The sequence below is a fragment of the Littorina saxatilis genome, linkage group LG5, assembly GCF_037325665.1.
Source record: "Littorina saxatilis isolate snail1 linkage group LG5, US_GU_Lsax_2.0, whole genome shotgun sequence".
Taxonomy (NCBI): domain Eukaryota; kingdom Metazoa; phylum Mollusca; class Gastropoda; order Littorinimorpha; family Littorinidae; genus Littorina; species Littorina saxatilis.
The window spans coordinates 20,754,848-20,774,428 of NC_090249.1; the positions used below are offsets into that span (position 1 = coordinate 20,754,848).

Sequence of the window (19,581 nt, forward strand, 5' to 3'; positions counted from 1 at the left end):
CATAGACTCCATCTGCCCCAAGATGGAGGCGAGCGAGCGGATGGAAGCCATCAGGAGAGGTAAAGTGGAGCGAATCTGAGCTTGGAGCTTGTCCACCCTTCTCTGAGAAGGCTGGACAGTCCAAGCGACCGTGTCGAAAGACATCCCCAGATAAGTGAATGTCTGTGACGGGGTCAGCTCCGACTTTACCCGGTTGATCGAGAACCCCAACCAGTTGGATTCTCGAAGAACCGTCAGGGTATCCTGCGAACAGCCGCTCTGGGACTGGTTCATGATGAGCCAGTCGTCCAGATAAGCCCGCAGACGGATACCCTGGGACCTCACCAGTGCACAGACCTGTCTCACCACCATGGTAAAAATCCACAGTGCGAGAGACAGCCCGAAAGGGAGTGCGCGAAACTGGTAGATCTGATCTCCCCACCGGAAACGAAGCCATTTCTGGTCGGTCGGATGCATAAGAATGTGAAAGTATGCGTCCGTGAGATCGATCGAGGTCACCCAGTCTCCTGGGCGGAGAGAGTCTCGGACAGAGGCTGGCGTCTCCATCTTGAATTTTATCTCCCTCAAGAAAGTATTGAGGAGAGATAAATCCAACACGGGACGCCATCCTCCTGATGCTTTGGGAACAGCGACCAGACGCCCGTAAAATCCCAGGGAGCTGTGGACCCGAACTCTCTCCACCGCGCCCTTCTGCTCCAGGGAGGCAATTTCCGACTGCAAGACGGAACGTGCTTCCTGCGAGAAGGGGGGCTTGAACCGCGGAGGCACTCGGGTAAGAGGCGCCTTTTCCTCCCGCCAGAGTAGACGGAAGCCCGAACTCACCACTCCCACAATCCATTGGCTGTCTACTACCGACATCCAACGAGAAAGTGCCCGGGAGGGGCCTCCCGCCATCACCAAGGTGGAGGGCGGGAGGGAGGTGAGATCGGGAGCGCTTCATTGGGGGTGTGGCTTACTTCCAGAGCCGCCACGCCCCCTCCCCGATGCCGTCCTCTTCTTCCCACCACGAGCGGCCGGCGAAGCCTGCCGCTTCTGAGCTGGCTTGGGGTTAGACGATGTCTGAGCCTGCTTCTGTTTAGAAGGCTGAGACTGTTTCACCCCCTTCAGAGTGTAGTCAAGGAACTGACTGTCCTTGTTTGACTGAATCTCCTTCTGTCTGGCATCCAGTGCCAGCGGACAGAAGAGAGACTCCTCTGAGACCGGGGAGACTCTCAAGGTCTCCCTAGTAGCCAGCTCCGTGAATTGGGACTGCGAGAGGAAGAGATCCCTCCTGCAGAGTACCGCTTGGGTGTACTGCAGGGAGGAAAGACGCAATTGTTCCTCATTGACCTTGGCCAATGCGGTCAAAAGCGCAGAGACATCGTCCGCATTCTGTTCTTCACTGAGAGTGAAAGGAACTAGCGAATCGGTCAATGCCCGAGACAGAGCCCGAACGAGAGTCTCCGCAATGGAGGACAGTTCGATCTGCCGACGTCCAACCTCCTCAGCAGAGAGGAGGGAAGCCTCGGAAACCGGCAAAACCGAATCACGCTTGATCGGTTTAGTCAGAAGAGGCAGCAATTCCCGGGAAACCGGAAGGGTAGCCCTAGGGAGTGCAAAAGACGCCAGCCAATTCTGGCTCTGATTGGGCATGCCAAGCTTCCTATTGGCCGTAGGCACGAAGGAAGAGGCTTGGGCAGCTGAAGCCACCCACTGCTGAGCTGATTCCGGAACTGGACCAAAAGGAAGCAGTAACGGAACAGGCACTGGCCGAATACCACTCCCCGCATGTGCTGGACGAACCAGTGAATGCGAAAGTTGGTAAGCCACTGACGGAGACTCGGCGAACCGGAAGGAAGAAACATCCTCCTGTGCCGGCCGGAAGTCCGCCATGGCAGAAGGAACGAATGATGCGGAAGAGTCCGCAGCCACCACCCCTTCAGGAAAATAACGAGACGTTACTTCCGCCGCGACGTCAAGAACAGACTTGAGCTTCGACGGAAACACGCCCCGCGACTCCTCGCTGACCACTGATGGAGCATCAGAATAGTCACACGTGGAACCATGACCGAAGTCACCAGTTCCGGAAGCAGAAGCATGCCCTGGCAAACCGGAAACCGGAAAAGCCTGAGCACTAACGTCATCCTGCCGCCCAAAACCCTGTGAAGGTAAAGGGTAAGCAGGACGACCATCCGCAAAAACCGGAGCTGGATGAGCTGACGTCACTCCCCCGACTGAGTGGAGTGATGCCTGCTCAAGCCTAGGCGCTTGAAAGCCGGAAGGCGCACGCTGTAATCCACTATCTGGTATCCGGAAGGAACCACCAGAAGAGGAAGAAGCGTTTCCGGCCGAAACCGGAAGTGTAGTCAACGGAACCGCAAAATGCGGAAGTGAAGACTGCACTGGTTGACTTCGCGATCCGGAAGGACCGGAAGTCAGTGAATACTCCATCCTGCCGCGACCGCCGTAGCGTGCCGGAGCGGACGGATCATCACTTCCGGCAAGTGCCGGAAATGCGGCAGTCGAAACCGACTGCCGCCGCTGTTCGAACAAGTCCGGGGCCTCGTAGGTTATCGCCGGAAATGAAAGATCAGCAAGGTATCGGTCGTGACCCGATGCGAAAGAGCTGTCCCCCGAAGGAGAACGTCCAGGCGCCTCACGAGGGCTATCGGACCAGCTCTGCTTACCAACCGACGCTGAAGAGGGAGGACGCTGCTCCAAGCCGGAAGTGGAGGACAAAGACACGGAAGCCAATGCCCGGACGTCACTGCCAGATGCCGGAAACGCCGAAGTGCTGGCGACGGAACGCTGAAATTCTGCCTGCACCAAGCTGCGGATTTCTGGAACCAGTGACTTTAACAGAGAGGAAACCAACGCACCTTGTCCAGGTGCTAACAAAGAAGACGAAGTCTCCGATGTAGAGACAGGTGCAGAAGTAACAGTAGCGCTAGGCGCCGCAAAAGAAGCAGAAGTAGTAACAGCGCTAGGCGCCGAAATTGGTACAGCCAACAAAGTGTTACGCTCTTGGTCTGTAACAAGTAACGTTGCTTTGGAAGAGGAAGACTTAGCCTTAATTTTCCCCTTGGGGTCCGACTTGCCACGGCGCTTGTCTGAATCAGACATGTTGACAACAACACGTGGCAACGCGAAAAAATTTACTGAAACATAAGTCTAAACGACTGGAAAATTCAGTAAACACACGCACTAATGCGTTAACAAAATACTATAGCTAAACTTGCCCCACAAGCAGAGGCACGGAGAGCTACAAACAAAGTCACACGAGCTAGAAAACTAACTCACACAACAAAATGGCGACACGCAAGACACTGACACAAACGTCAACAACACGTGGCAAAGTAAAAAGATTTACTGAAACGTAAGTCAAAACGACTGAAAACACAGTAAACACACACGCTTACGCGTCAACAAAATACTAAAGCTACACTTGCCCAAACAGAAAGAGGGCACGCAGAGCTACTAGCAAAGTCACACGAGTTAGCTAACTAACTCACACAACAAAATGGCGAAACACGCAAGTCACTGACACACAAGTCCGTAAAAAACGGACAACGTACAGTAACGAAACAGCGCAAACAACCAACAACAAACGGGAACGAGCTCACCAAACTGTAGGCAAGGCGAGCAGACAAGCTGGGTAACGTGGCCGGCGGGTGTCACTCAAACACACAAGGTCAGCCACAGAGCGTCAAAAAGTGAACCGTCCTCTCCGAGGTGAAAAAGACGTATGATAATAGGCACGTGTTCCTAGAGGAAGTGACGTGGCATACACCCGTATGGGAGGTAACTCCCGGTGTACTGGCCCATTACCAAAGCTACTTTCACTTTCGTTTTGGTGATGGGGTTGCTTCCCTTTAAATTCTTTAGCCGGGTAAGCGTTTTTCAGTGATAAGCATCTCAGGTGACTCAATGCTAATGTGATTCGGAGTAAGAATATGATATTAAATACCCTTTTTTCTTGCACACCTGACACACCGACACACCAATACACATGCATACATGCCTACATACATACCTACATACATACCTACATACATACCTACATACATACCTACATACATACATACATACATACATACATACATACATACATACATACATACATACATACATTCCATGTTAAAGTGTAGTTAAGAACATCACAGTAATTATATCATTGTTTGGATTAACAGATAAGTTTTTATTCGTTTTCATTCTTGTGTGCCTGTCCGCCCGCATTAAAGGCCAATAAGGTAAACTATTAGTTGCCATTGTTTTGTAGTGTCAAAACGGTCCATAAATTAACAAATTGTGTTTATTTTTTCTTCCTGTTCCTTGAGGCTATACATCATGAGTGCTGTGCTTAGTTAGCCTCGTTTGTTTCACACATAAAAACGAACGCGTTCGGAAAACAAAACAGCCGCAAAAGAGTGTTCGTCGTTATACTAGTACAGCAAAAAGGAACCAAGGCAAAATAAATGAAAGCAAAACAATGGCTTGGATGAAAAAAATATTGCCTTTACGCGGTCTCAAAACAAAAATTTTCCCACGTTATTATTATATAAACAACTAACATAACGCGTACTGTTTTAGCGCTCACAGGCAAAAAACTATGAATCAAACATAAACCTCGCGTGTGTATAAATATTATCTATACTGCAAAAGTCATCGACGGTGCCTCTGGTGATTAGAACGAAAGCAATCATATTAAACGAGACAAATAATGCCAAGTAACATCACACTATCATGACTGTCATTGTTTTAACGAAACAGAAAAATATCTTCATTAATAACGTTCGACTGAAATGATGTTATAAAATAAAAGAAAACCACATCTAAAAGAGTAGTTATAAATAAATTAAAAAAAGAAAACACAATATCCACAAAAGGGGTAAAACTACTGAACAATCCCACTTATGGGAGAAGGGGGGGGGGAGAGGAATCCCCCCCCCCCCCTCACAAAAAAAGAAGATGAAGAAAGGACAGAGTAATACCCTCTCTTAAAAGTCAACCATCTCTGACTCAACTACTGAACGAAACAAAACGAAACAAACCAAAACAAAACTACAAAAATAAAATACAACATACACGAAGGGTAGCAACAATTATGTTATACACGTTAGCAACAAACAGCCCAGGAAAGTTACGGCTTAAAAAAAGACACAAAGAAAGGAATACAGAAAATGATCAGAAAAAAACGAACAGAATGTAAAAAGTAAGGAAAAGAAAAGAAAGAAAGACGAAAAAATACTAAAAAGCAACACACACAAATAGATAATTAATACATAAATAAATAAATAAAACAAATAAAATAACAACCACAAACCCAAAACATACATTACAAAAACATATAATACTACTTCCAATATTTTCAAAAACAACTAAAAAAGACGGCAACAATAACAGACAAATCAGAACATTAAAAAAAAAAATCCAATACAATTTGCACGAGGCGAATGATTGCTGGTAGATATCGGACCCCCCGGGGGGGGGGGGGGGGGGTGGAAGGGGGAGGTGGGTTCGATAGATGATGGTGTCTTAACTGTGTCCTTACCTGTTGTTGGAGTGGCTTGCACTGTCACTGAGGTCAGGGTCTAACTCCGTGCGTGGCCGTTTGACCTAAAACACAGCAAAAACAAATTGTTTATACTTGTAGTTGATAAAATGGTAAAGCTACCTTTTCATTCAAGTCACACACATAAATGCGACACAAATCATACAAACATATATTTATTGCAAGAACACCTACAAGCTCTAATCGTATAGCTAAGATTATTTACTTGTGCAATTAGATTAGTTTTACGGTACAAATTAACACCATATAATGTAGGAAGAACCATACGTTACGTAGGATATAGTTGTGAACATAAGCTCAATCAAGTGAGTGCAAAACAACAGCAGATACAGCAGAAACAACAACAGAATCTATGCAAGCTCTCGTCTTTCGTAGCAAGTGAATAAACAAATATCAAAAGATCTTGGCACCTGTGACCAGCACAAACGTATGCAGGCTCATACACTTCAATGCATGCACTAAGAAATATATATATATACCCGGAACCAGCGACCTCCCTCTTTTCGACTTGAACCGAGATAAGAGGATTACACGGACATTCGTATGACAATAAATGGCAGTTGACTGTCAACTTGAACCAAAAAAACGACAACAGGTTTTAACAACACATGCAGTAAGTGCATAAAACACACGTAAACACGTGTTAAGAGGAGCAATCGTGACAATCAACAGTGTAGACAGTGAAAGTTTGTGTTCCAATAAGACAAAAGACTTGCTTCTAGGATTTGGAAAATCAGACACGCTTCAAGGATTTGCAAACTCAGACTTGCTTCAAGGATGCGGAAACTTATACTGCAACTAATGTGGCTACATTAAACTCCAGGGAAATGTAATACAGAGTGCTGCGTGAGGAACACAGACAGACAGACAGACAGACAGACAGACAGACTCTCTCTCTCTCTCTCTCTCTCTCTCTCTCTCTCTCTCTCTCTCTCTCTCCAACTTCTCCAGCTTTTCAATCTTGTATGACTCAAGCCATTAGTGCATTTGAAAACATATCCAGACTCATAAAAAACACTAACCAAACAAAACCGCAAAGCCATAGGGCAGCAGTGAATCAGTCCACGTGGGTACCTAACGCAAAGAAAAGACCTCAAATGTGACGGTATTCCGCCAGAGCAATCATGCGCACCAAGAAGCGAGAATCAATCCGATGGATCCGTGCAAGGACACCCCTGCTTCGGTCGAGCGTCATTTCACGCCAAATTTGTTCAGTGTTCACAAAGAAGCGAGCATCAATGGTCTTTGCTCAGTGATATCGTTCTTCGCGGTCGAGTGGCCATTTCAAGTCCAGCTCGTTCAAGCGAGCATCAATGAACTTTCACTGTGACACTGTCGTTCCAGTCGAGTGGCTGGTTTCCCCTCCTGCTTGTTCAGTGGAGTGAGGACGTGTTCACCTTGTCCCCTCGAGTGCCTCCCATCATTGAAGGCGCCGCCTGATTCACCTCGGTCAAGAAAGCACAATACCGTTCTCCCTGAGAGTGTCCTCAGGCATATATTTGTATAGGCACCACCCGATGCATCTCAGGGAAGAAAGCACAATACAGCTCTCACTCTGAGATGCCTGACCATACGCATAGAAGTGTTGGACGGTGAATAAAGCAAACTTCACTTTTCTCAGGCAAAGCGTCCAGCGAAACTACAAGGAAAGTCCACAAATAGCTTTTTTTGAAAGAGGGTAATGTCCCCAACAGGAGGACGTAACTGGTCATTACTTACCGACCATTCGAACAGACTCAGAGAGTTAACATTTGATGGAGTGGACGCAGAAGGGTCTAAAGACTCAAAGCCTGTTGATCGGGTGAGTCAAAAGGGCGGGGATGTAGCTCAGTCGGTAGCGCGCTGGATTTGTATCCAGTTGGCCGCTGTCAGCGTGAGTTCGTCCCCACGTTCGGCGAGCGAGAGATTTATTTCTCAGAGTCAACTTTGTGTGCAGACTCTCCTCGGTGTCCGAACACCCCCGTGTGTACACGCAAGCACAAGACCAAGTGCGCACGAAAAAGATCCTGTAATCCATGTCAGAGTTCGGTGGGTTATAGAAACACGAAAATTCCCAGCATGCTTCCTCCGAAAACGGCGTATGGCGGGGTAAAAAACGGTCATACACGTAAAATTCCACTCGTGCAAAAAAACACGAGTGTACGTTGGAGTTTGAGCCCACGAACGCAGAAGAAGAAGAAGAAGAAGGGTGAGTCAAAAGACGTCAAAGGTTCGCTGCGTTTTGTAGTTTGGTTGTTTTTGAGTGTGTTTGGGCATCATCGTCTTGATCGTGAGACCCCCCTCCTCCCCCGTCCCTAATCATTACTGTACAATCAGCACCAAACGAGCACTGTGGTATGTTTAAGTGCCAGAAGACTACAGACCCAAGATGTTTTGCACAAACTTACAAACAGTACTTAAAACAAACTCAAAAGTAAAGAAATGCTGGAATCCTCTCCATACGATAAATTACGGACGCACTGGTATAAATTTGACTGCAATTATGTTTCCATTTGGCTCTTCCAACCCGTTTAAATCTGACAAATTAACCTGTGTTTGCAATTCCGTGGGTTATTTTCTCCAACTGAAAATCCACGCCCACTTCTCTGGCACTTCAACATGGGGATATCCACGTCTGTGTCATATTGCACACACATTACTTCCCCAGCCCCTTCAACATGGGAATATCTATGTATGTGTAATAGTGTAATCAATGTGCCATAAATCCCATTAGGGCGTTTAAGCGGCCACCTGGTGGCGACAGACGCGCGACAGTTCTGGCGGCCTCGTTGGGTCTCTCCAGGCTCTATCAAGAGGCGAGCTATAAGTCAAAGTCTCTATGTTCATAATGCTCAGAGTGCCGTCATCGTAAAGTGTCCTGCATTGCTCGTTTCACGCTGCGGAGAGTCGGGAATAAGTGCAGGCATGAGAGTCGTTTAGAATACGGCTTTTGCATGTACATGTATGTATATATAGGGGCTTGCAACAGCAGCAGCAGCAGCGGCGGCATCTGTGTTGCTCGTAACTTTAATATTATTCAGGATTTAATATTTTCTTTCTTCTTTTTTGTTCACGAAGAGAGGGAAAACTCTTTATTCTATCCTTTTTTTAGCTGTTGTTTGGTTGGAGTTTTCGTTGAATGATGCGTTGGTTTGTTGATGTAATGTTGCGCAGTGTTTTGTTATTATTAACTTTGATCCCATTCAAAAGCAGAATGCCATGAGTCTTCAGAAGCACAAAATAGTATGCATACAGTCAGTAAGTTTTCCGCGGCTTTCTCTGTCATTTTACTGTTATCATTGATTTAAGGCCCTGCGGGTCAAAAGCAAAATTTAAAGAGAAACAAATGCAGTGAAAATTTGGTCTAAACCGACAGTTTGAAGCCAACAGATTCTCAAAACAAAGTTGATTGCACAAATGAGAGAATACAAAAACAAGACAATTATTTTAATTTTTTAATTGTTCTTTTCAGTGAGTACATTTCCAATAGAAATGAATATATCTATGCTCAACGCCATTCTTTTGAACCTGCGACGACCTTGAACATTTGCAATGCAAATGATTTACTGACAATGAAAATTATGCACACGATGGCCATGTTGGATGATCTCAAAGTACCCCCCCCCCCCCCCCCCCCCCAGATGACATTGTTTCTAATGCATATTATATTCTGTAACCATCAGCAATTTTCATCTCCCGTATCAGCCGCGACAGCTGGTACTGAATGCATTTATAGTGTGAAGTTGGCGTGTTGCATGCATAATTATCTGACTCGGTGAATGTACTCGACTTTATCTATTAATATCTTTCCATTGAAAACTTAACTCTGTGTGAGGAAGGGCTGATTGCGGGAGTATGTCACTAAAAGAAGGGAAAACAACAGACGGACAGACTGACAGATAGCTCAAAGACACAGTTAGTTAGTTAGTTAGCTGTTGCTTTTCGGGTCCAGCGGACCATAATAGGCCAAATCAGGACCCCTCAAAGACACAGACAGACAGACAGACAGACAGACACACTCACACACACACACACACACACACACACACACACAAACAAACAAACACACACTGGCACATACACAGACACAAACACATAAACATACACGGACACATAAACATACACAGACACACACACATACGTTAACCACTACTTTGTGCCCTTCTTGAAATTGTGTAACCACGGGGTTCTCTGCCCTGCATGCATACATCTCGGATCATTTTACGTCAAAAACAAGTCAACCCTCTAAGAAGAAAAAGTCCAGAAACTAGGCGCATCTTTCAACGACCCCCAATAAGAAACTTTGTCCAAATCACCCAAAGTCGCCTGTGGCCATAATATACCAAGACACTTCAGCAACTATGACAACCAGACGCCAATACATTAGAGCTGCAAAAAAAGTAAAAGGTAAGCACGACAAAGGGAAGAAAATCCAGAGGCATCGACAGACGAGGCAGAAGAAAAAAAACTGGCAAGTGCTGTCAGTCATCCAATCACGTGTCGCGGATGTGGTGTCACATGACCTTCCAGAATGACACGAGGCCTTGGGGGTGCACACGCAATACGTCACAGGCATGCAATCCTGGAATTAGGTACACATGGACCAACAGTCGCTGTCTCCTTCCTATACTTATCCAAAACATTACCGTCGGCATATTTCTATTTTGTCTCTTTCTATGTCCTCACGACCAGACACATTCGACAGTACAACAGGGAGTCACACGCAAAGAAAGCTTTCACTTGCCAGCACAATCCATGCCCAACAACAACAATGTCACAAATGTTATAACCTACACCATCCCCACACACTAACAAAATCAGACATGACAGTGACCAACGGAGAGAGTTTTGTCTTCCCCACAGAATCCACACCAAACATACTGATATCCAAGAAACGATGTTCTACCCTTCAAAATAACTGCACAGTGAACATGTATAAAGAGAAAAGAACAAGCAAAGAGAGTGTTCTCTTTGTTTTGTTCTCTCCCCAACAGAGTTCACGCCAAGCATCGCTCATATTAAAATACAGCAGTATAACAAGAAGAGCAAACGCTCGATCGAGTCACTTTCGCAGTTCTGAATATTATATGAGGCATCAGATGGACAGGAAGAAATTGCTATTCACAACACAATGAGTCACGTTCACATAAAATTTGAGCCCGGTCACTTTTATAGTTTCCGAGAAAAGCCCAACGTTAAGTTGTGTGTTGCCGAACAGAAAAGACTAGTTATCTCCCTTGTTTTTCTGATAACGTTCGTAAAAGGCTACAGATGTAAATACTTTGATGTAAAGAATAATCCTACAAAGTTTCAATCACATCCGATGAACTTTGTCAAAGATATAAAATGTCTAATTTTTCCTTTGACGCTGACCTGTGACCTTGAAAAAGGTCAAAGGTCAACGAAACCATCGTTAAAGTGTAGAGGTCATTGGAGGTCACGACTAAACAAAATATGAGCCCGATCGCTTTGATAGTTTCCGAGAAAAGATATAAAATGTCTAATTTTTCCTTTGACGCTGACCTGTGACCTTGAAAAAGGTCAAAGGTCAACGAAACCATCGTTAAAGTGTAGAGGTCATTGGAGGTCACGACTAAACAAAATATGAGCCCGATCGCTTTGATAGTTTCCGAGAAAAGTCCAACGTTAAGGTGGTGTCTACGGACGGCCGGCCGGACGGCCGGCCGGCCGGCCGGACAGACTAACACTGACCGATTACATAGAGTCACTTTTTCTCAAGTGACTCAATAATTATCCTAACAAATATATCCAAGCTGTTCTACCCCACAGAGCGAAAAGTACACAAGAACGTCACACACAAAGAGACTACTCTCTTTGTTTTATTCTCCCCCCACATACTCCAAATCGAGCACCACCCATATTAAAGGTAGCAGTTGAATGATCTTGCTAATATCCAAGTTGTTCTACCCCACAGAGAGAATAGTACACAAGAAAGTCACACGCAAAGAGACTGCTTTCTTTGTTTTGTTCTCCCCCACCGAGTCCAAGCTTAGCACCACTAATATCCAAGATGTTCCACCTTTTCAAATGTCTGCTAATATTATGGCAGGCCACACCCGTATCTTTGCTGCTAATCAGGAAGGGAGGAACAAACACTCAGCACGACCACCACGAAGGGGGGCCAGAGCTGACCAGACAAAGACCCCACTGTCCGGCCAATCAGATAGTGACCACCTCCATTGTATTAGATCACACACCGAGAAACGACCCCCCACCCGTTCCACCCCTGATCCCACCACTTTCCTCTCTTCTCGAGAACCTCAGAACACATGTTGGAGAATCATGTCCAGCCCCGGAGAATTCACCTTGTCGATCACTTCATTTTCATAATAATGTTATTGAAGTTATTGGAAGACATACATGTATAGATAAGCAAACAGAAAGATTCTCTCTCTCTCTCTCTCTCTCTCTCTCTCTCTCTCTCTCTCTCTCTCTCTCTCTCTCTCTCTCTCAGACCCCCTCTCTCTCTCTCTGACCCCCCTCTCTCTCTCTCTCTCTCTCTCTCTCAGACCCTCTCTCTCTCTGACCCCCCTCTCTCTCTCTCTCTCTCAGACCCTCTCTCTCTCTCTGACCCCCTCTCTCTCTCTCTCTCAGACCCTCTCTCTCTCTCTCTCTCACAGACCCTCTCTCTCACAGACCCTCTCTCTCTCTCTCTCTCAGACCCCCCCCTCTCTCTCTCTCTCAGACCCCCCCTCTCTCTCTCTCTCTCTGACCCCCCCTCTCTCTCTCTCTGACCCCCCTCTCTCTCTCTCAGACCCCCCCTCTCTCTCTCTCTCTCAGACCCCCCCCCTCTCTCTCTCTCTCTCTCTCTCTGACCCCCCTCTCTCTCTCTCTCAGACCCCCCCCCCTCTCTCTCACAGACCCTCTCTCTCTCTCTCTCTCTCTCTCTCTCTCTCTCAGACCCCCCTCTCTCTCTCTCTCTCTCTCTGACCCCTCTCTCTCTCTCGCCCCTTCCCACCCTGTCAAAGGAATGTTGAGCCAACACTCACCAGAGATTCCAGCAAGCAGATAGGGGAAGAATGTTAGTCATGACGAACACTCACAACCCCACTGCGGCCATCAGCCCCAATCAACTGTCTGACCTTTTTTGTTTCTTTTTTTGTTTTGTTTATTTCTTTTTTTTTACGTCCAGGGTTGTTGTCTTTCTGCTCAGTTTCTCTCCGAAAGTACAGTGCAAACTTGCTAACCTGTCAGTGTCATTCTCAGAGCATAAACCGCGAACTTGAGATCGCTAGTTGTATACGTTTTCTTCTCAATTCACCGAGTCTGAATTAAAACAACGGGAAAAATCTGTACACATCTTTTTGAAATCTTCAAAAGAACAAATCCTCCACCAGAATCGCAAAAACAAGAAAGACACACGTCTTGTTGACAAAACAGTGGTTCCTTCTTGTTCCTTCTTTTTCTCATTGTGACCAGATAATGCCAACCGACACTTTCTCTACTTTCACGAAGTTTGCAAGCACTCCAAGAGAAACAACCTTTGTGCAAATATTCACGACGCCAAGAAAGACAACCGTGTTGTTGAGACGTTCGTGTGGTGTCTTCTTCTCCCTTATTATTTTCTTTTACGATCAGTAGAAACTTCACGAGCTCTAAACTCTCTTGTTCGTTCACACAGTCCAAATCAAAACAACAAAAATCAAATTTTCATACAACCAGTCACTACAAGAAGAACTACTCGTTCAAAAGCTACGACAGCAAGAAAGACACACGTATTGATGACGGTTCCTTCTTTTCTTTTACAATCTACGGAAACTTCACTAGTTCTATTCTTATTTTTCTAATTCAGCCAAATGAAAAAAAAAGAAATCAAATCTTCGCATTCAACTTCAAAAGAACAAATTTTCCACCAGAATCACGACACGCGTGTTGGTGACAAGTCTACGGTTCCTTCTCGTCCCTTGCATGTTCACCAGATGGTGCCAAGCAGTTCACACTCCCAGCTTACACGTTTTCTTGCGTTTATGTCTTGACACGGCACGGCTGCCTCTTTTTCCTCTGTCCTTCTCTCCCCTTGTCTCTCTCAGCATCCACATTGCTAGTTTTATCATCCGGCGAAGGGAGGACTCGCTATCTAACTGGGTCACAACATGGCGATTCCAGCACTTGGCCCAAAAGAGCCCAAATCTCTCGAGGGAGAGCTTGAGAGGAAAAGAAAAAATGTCTTCAGACGTGTGCTGTCCTATCTTGCCCTCTCCCTGTGGGTAAAGGGGGGGGGGAGGATTTCTCACATCTGTTTTGTAGCCACGTGTGTTTTGCCCTCGATGTTATCAGCCAGTTTTAACGCTGTCAAAGATGTTAGTTGAAGTGTGAAACTTTTTTTATGCGAATGTGTCCTGCTTATAGGATTACCAAAACCATCACGACTCAGGGAGAACTTGGTTGGTCCGTTGTGTAGCTTATGCCAGTACATGCAAGTAAAATGCTTTTGGTGTTGTTTCTATTACTATTTTTTTCTGCCTAATTCTACAAAAAGTCAATTTGATTTTTGTTCGGTTTGCTGATGGGCCACTGGTTACTAACAGATTTGATTGAAGGAAAAAGGAGTTCTGTACAAGCCATGGCAGTCTAAAAACAAGTCGCGTAAGGCGAAATTACTACATTTAGTCAAGGCGTGGAACTCACAGAATGAAACTGAACGCACTGCATTGTTTCAGAATGACTGTAGTCCGCCGCTTGTGCAAAAGGCAGTGAAATTGACGAGCCTGTTTCGCGAGGTAGTGGTTGCGCTGTGCTGCATAGCACGCTTTTCTGTACCTCTCTTTGTTTTAACTTTCTGAGCGTGTTTTTAATCCCAACATATTATATCTATATGTTTTTGGAATCAGGAACCGACAAGGAATAAGATGAAATTATTTTTAAATCGATTTCGAAAATTTTATTTTAATCATAATTTTTAATTTTCAGAGCTTGTTTTTAATCCAAATATAACATATTTATATGTTTTTGGAATCAGAAAATGATGGAAAATAAGATGAACGTAAATTTGGATCGTTTTATAAAAAAAATAATTTTGATTACAATTTTCAGATTTTTAATGACCAAAGTCATCAATTAAATTTTAAGCCTCCAAGCTGAAATGCAATACCAAAGTCCGGCCTTCGTCGAAAATTGCTTTGCCAAAATTTCAATCAATTTTATTGAAAAATTAGGGTGTGACAGTGCCGCCTCAACTTTTACAAAATGTCGGATATGACGTCATCAAAGACATTTATCGCAAAAATGAAAAAAACGTCTGGGGATATCATACAAGTGATCGACAACAAGAAGAAGAAGATACCCAGGAACTCTCATGAAAAATTTCATACAGATCGGTCCAGTAGTTTACTCTGAATCGCTCTACACACACACACACACACACACACACACACACACACACACACACACACACACACACACACACACACACACACACACACACCACGACCCTCGTCTCGATTTCCCCCTCTATGTTAAAACATTTAGTCAAAACTTAACTAAATGTAAAAAACCAGCGGCAGAGGTGACATAGTGTTCGCAAAAACAAACACAAAACACCTCCAACAAGAAAGTGTCAATGACCAAACTCTCTAAAGAGCCTCCCTGAGCCACAACCAGACTGTCATGTGATTCTACCAACAAGAAAGTGTCAATGACCAAACTCTCTAAAGAGCCTCCCTGAGCCACAACCACACTGTCATGTGATTCTACCAACAAGAAAGTGTCAATGACCAAACTCTCTAAAGAGCCTCCCTGAGCCACAACCACACTGTCATGTGATTCTACCAACAAGAAAGTGTCAATGACCAAACTCTCTAAAGAGCCTCTCTGAGCCACAACCACACTGTCATGTGATTCTACCAACAAGAAAGTGTCAATGACCAAACTCTCTAAAGAGCCTCCCTGAGCCACAACCACACTGTCATGTGATTCTACCAACAAGAAAGTGTCAATGACCAAACTCTCTAAAGAGCCTCCCTGAGCCACAACCACACTGTCATATGATTCTACCCAAAAAAAACTGTCCTGTTTCTCAATCCAGAAAGCATAAAGAGTCAATGGTCAACGTGAATTAGAAAGCCAATAATATGAGTTCCTTGAATCCTGCGATACGATCCTTTCTAACAACACAGAGTAGAAGCAAAACAGGGCAGAATCAAGCCCGGGACCAAGACTCCGTTTGCCTTACAAGTCCAGAACAGCCGGTTTGACGTCCACGGCAAAAAGAGAAGAAAAAGAATAAGAGAGAAAGCTGAAAGGAGAAAAATGAAGAAGTACAAAGGCTAAAGAGTTGAAAACAGTCCCGGGAACACAGGCCTGTCGCCCTCAGTTCTCTGTACTTCTCTACCTCTCTGAGTGCAAGGGTAAGACAGAAACTCAGGGAAAGCACAGAATGTAGAAAACTAAGAGAAGAGAGTGCAAGGGGGGACGGGGAGAGGGGGGGGGGGGGGGGGGTGCGCAGGATGGATGGGGAAGAAAACCCCGTTTTTATTTTATTTTCCTGCTAAAGCCTGAAGAGGACTGAATTTGTTTCTTTTTCTTTATTTGCTTTCTTTTTTTCGTTGCTGCAGCCTGAGCAGCTGTCTGTCAGCAGCGAGCACTCACAAGTCATTCATCTTGTCCCCTGATGTGCTGGCTGAATGATGTCAGGAGGGGGAGGCCCGTTCCACCCGTTCCCACATTACTCTCTCTATCGCTTGCACGTCAGTCTCCCCGAAATTATAGGTATAGCGAGTAAACACACATACACATGTCTAAATGCTCTATGGAGAGAACAGTTACACCGAGCGGTGAGGGGTGAGGGGGGGGGGGGGGGGGGGTAGAGAGAGTTGGAGAGAGAGAGAGAAAGAGGGGGGGGGGGGGGGGCAGAAGAACAATAATCAACTCCTTCACCCATGATAGCATTGGTAAGTGAATGAGATAGGGGAGGCATTCCCAGAAGACAGGTTTTTGTGAATAAAAAAAATTCGTTATAGTCTTCATAACTCTTTATCGAACCTTCACAACTCTTTCAAAGTTGTATATATATAATCGGCTACGAATTTTCTTGACTCTTTAAAGATACTCTCAGAACTGGTTGGACCACAGTATTTCACAAATAAATTTGTATCAGAATTTGTTTCTACTAATTCAAAAATTCAGGTAAGTCACTCTCACATCTAACTAACCATGTCTTGACTTTCCACTTCTACATTCGCTTCGGGAAATAAGCGTTCCATTAAAGGCTGCCATATTCGTAGCGTTCACTAATTAATTCATATTGTTTACATGTGCCAATAATGTTATAAAACTGTACCTAAGAGGATATAATAACGATTGGCTGTAGCTTTCGAACACAGAAACAATTATTTCAGTGTTGCAAAGTGGTGTTGATAGTGTCGAATGTAAACAGAACAGTCTCAAACGGCATCTTTGGTTTACGAAACGTCACAAAGTGACGTCAACGGTCTAAAAATAGCCCAAGTCCTGAAGAACTGTTGCTAAACAATGCAATAAAGAATTAAATATTTCTCGTAATTGGTAAGGACTTCAAACCTAAAACTTTGCAGGAAGCTTAATTTATACATCCCCGCAACGATGGGAAAAGCCCTGGAAGTAATTAAACTAATTAAATAGGACTATATATCAGCCTTTAAGCACTGAAGAAGAGTTTCCTTGACATTCACACACTCACAACACACTTGAGGGAGCAGTTAAAGACAATCACTGAGGCATTCAACATCTCAGAGACACCGCCACCAAGGAACACCTCGAATACGCTCATGTTCAGAATTCACATGAAGAGTCTCGACTGAGACACAAGGTGCAGTGCTCTTGATCGCAATACTCTCCTTCCCTGAACGAGTATGAAACTCTTCATTCACAATGTAATGTAAGGGTATTATATATATGTCTCCCTGAGATCTGAAAACTTAGTGAAAAAGTTCTTTTTTAGAAACGTAAGACAGAAGATGTAGCGTTCTTATCCAAAAGTTATATCAAACGACACTAACTCACTCAGGTCACGAAGAACCAAACAGAGAACAAATGTCCACTTTACAAAACGTGATTAAAATATAACCGAGTCACTGAAATTAATGAACACTACGCAAACTGTTTCTTATTCTACTCGTACAACCTGAAGACAAGTCCTCTGGTCCAACACAAACAAAAACCGACTCAAAATAAAAAATAAAATGTTATTACTTTCTTATTACCATGAAACCACTTCAAACAGTTTTTACCTGGACAAGCTCTTCAAGTGCTCTTCTCTTGACACAAAACACGACACATGAGAAAACACACCTATTTTCCCTGTTCCTCCGCTGAATCCATTCATGAATAGTTCAAAAGTCATTTGGTCTAGTACCAAGAAAACGACAGAAGAGAGGAAGGACCCACTTATTTTCCTTGTCGCTGCAATTACATTCGTAAGAGACAGACAGGTTTGATTGTTTGTTTCAAAGACACAACTTAACTATTAAGACACAAGTTCACATGTCACCTGGTGTGGCGCGCACACACACACACACACACACACACACACACACACACACACACACACACACACACAACGACAAGACAACACAACACACTTATTTTCAAAGTGCTTACACAAAAAGTCATGATCCGGCGCAGACTGTGTCTCAGTTCTACTCTGTCACGACCAAATGCTCAACTTCACAAAGTCTGGCACCAAAATACGACTCATCCATGAATCCTTGACACAGCATATTGTTTCTATTCGCACAACCCACACGGCACAGGTTCTGGCACCAAAAATCAACTCAAGAGAAAACATTTAGTTTCCTCATTACTAAACTGCATGGTAACTCCACTGACATTCATGAATCCTGGGCATTTTGTTCCAACCACAAAGACACAACTTCACAAGACATCTGGTCTGGCACCAAAAACCAACGACTAAACAGGGCAGACGAGTAAAACACACTCATTTTCCCAATGCTTTCTGAGTTCTCTCGCTATAATCTGCATGTCGTGGGCAAGTCCACTTGCGTCGCTCCAGGGGGTGTGGTGGTCCCCTGCTGTCGCTTCCTTGATAAACACAACCTGTTGTCATGGCGACCAGAAAGCGAGATATGAGCTGGAAGGAGGAGGGAGGAAGGGAAAAAAGATGATGTATAGAATGTGTGTGTAGGTAAAGCTTCAAGCCTTCATCTTTTTCTTCTTACTTATTTTTCTGCCGTGCTTTCCTTGTGTTGTTGGAACCCGACTGAGGCGGGCCGCAGGGGGTGGAGAAAGGTTTGTGAGGAGTAGGGGGAAGAGACCTTATCGACGGCCATCTGACAAGGGCAACAGCTTTGCCAGAGTTCTGCATTCATTCCATACAAGTCCCACCCCCACCTCCCTTCCGTTCTCTCTCACTCCTTCCTTATCTTCAACCCGCCAGTTCCAGTCCTCTTTGCCAATTACTTATTCACTTGGCCCCTCATCCAAATGCACGGTCTCATTTGCATAGATAATGTTTATGCGCTCCAGCTGCTTGCTCGGACATCTAACTGATCCCTGTTCTTTCGAGTCGGTGTTGCAGAAGGTTACTCGCATGTCGGTACTCTGAAAACTATCGTCTCTTGTTTTTCAGGTGGTATATTTTTGAACACACTGACTAATTTCTCTTTCTTTAATGTACCTCTCCTTAACGTGTGAAAGTACTTACGCCAATCAAGTCGTGAAGTGCTATAAGTAGTACAATAATCCCGTTCCGCGTCTTTACTCTAAGAAACAAAAAAACAATCCCCTACCTCTAACACACACACACACACACACACACACACACACACACACTCACACACACAAACACCATGCCCCCTTGTCCTGGTCAACTCCCCTCTCTCTGAATTGTTTCTCTCAAGGTGGAACACCGAACAGCGGCCTGTGTGTCCCCTGGGTACGGTGCTTGGCTGTACAGGTGAGATACCTCTGTCTAGCGCTCCTTCGTGCTAGCTAGCTGCTGTCTGACCTGTCTTTCTCTGGGGACCCTCGTTTCATACTGTGACCACAGAGGTCTACGTTTCGTTTAGCAGACTGGTCTCTTTCCCATGGGAATG

At 44.8% G+C, this 19,581-nt stretch overlaps 1 protein-coding gene across 1 annotated transcript in view; it reads right to left on the reverse strand.

Moving 5' to 3' along the window:
• LOC138966519 (eyes absent homolog 1-like) overlaps window positions 1-19,581 on the reverse strand; it is a gene marked incomplete in the record, with an annotated part of 141,029 nt that overhangs the window by 76,087 nt on the left and 45,361 nt on the right. The window contains 1 exon segment of the mRNA XM_070338784.1: window positions 5,531-5,595.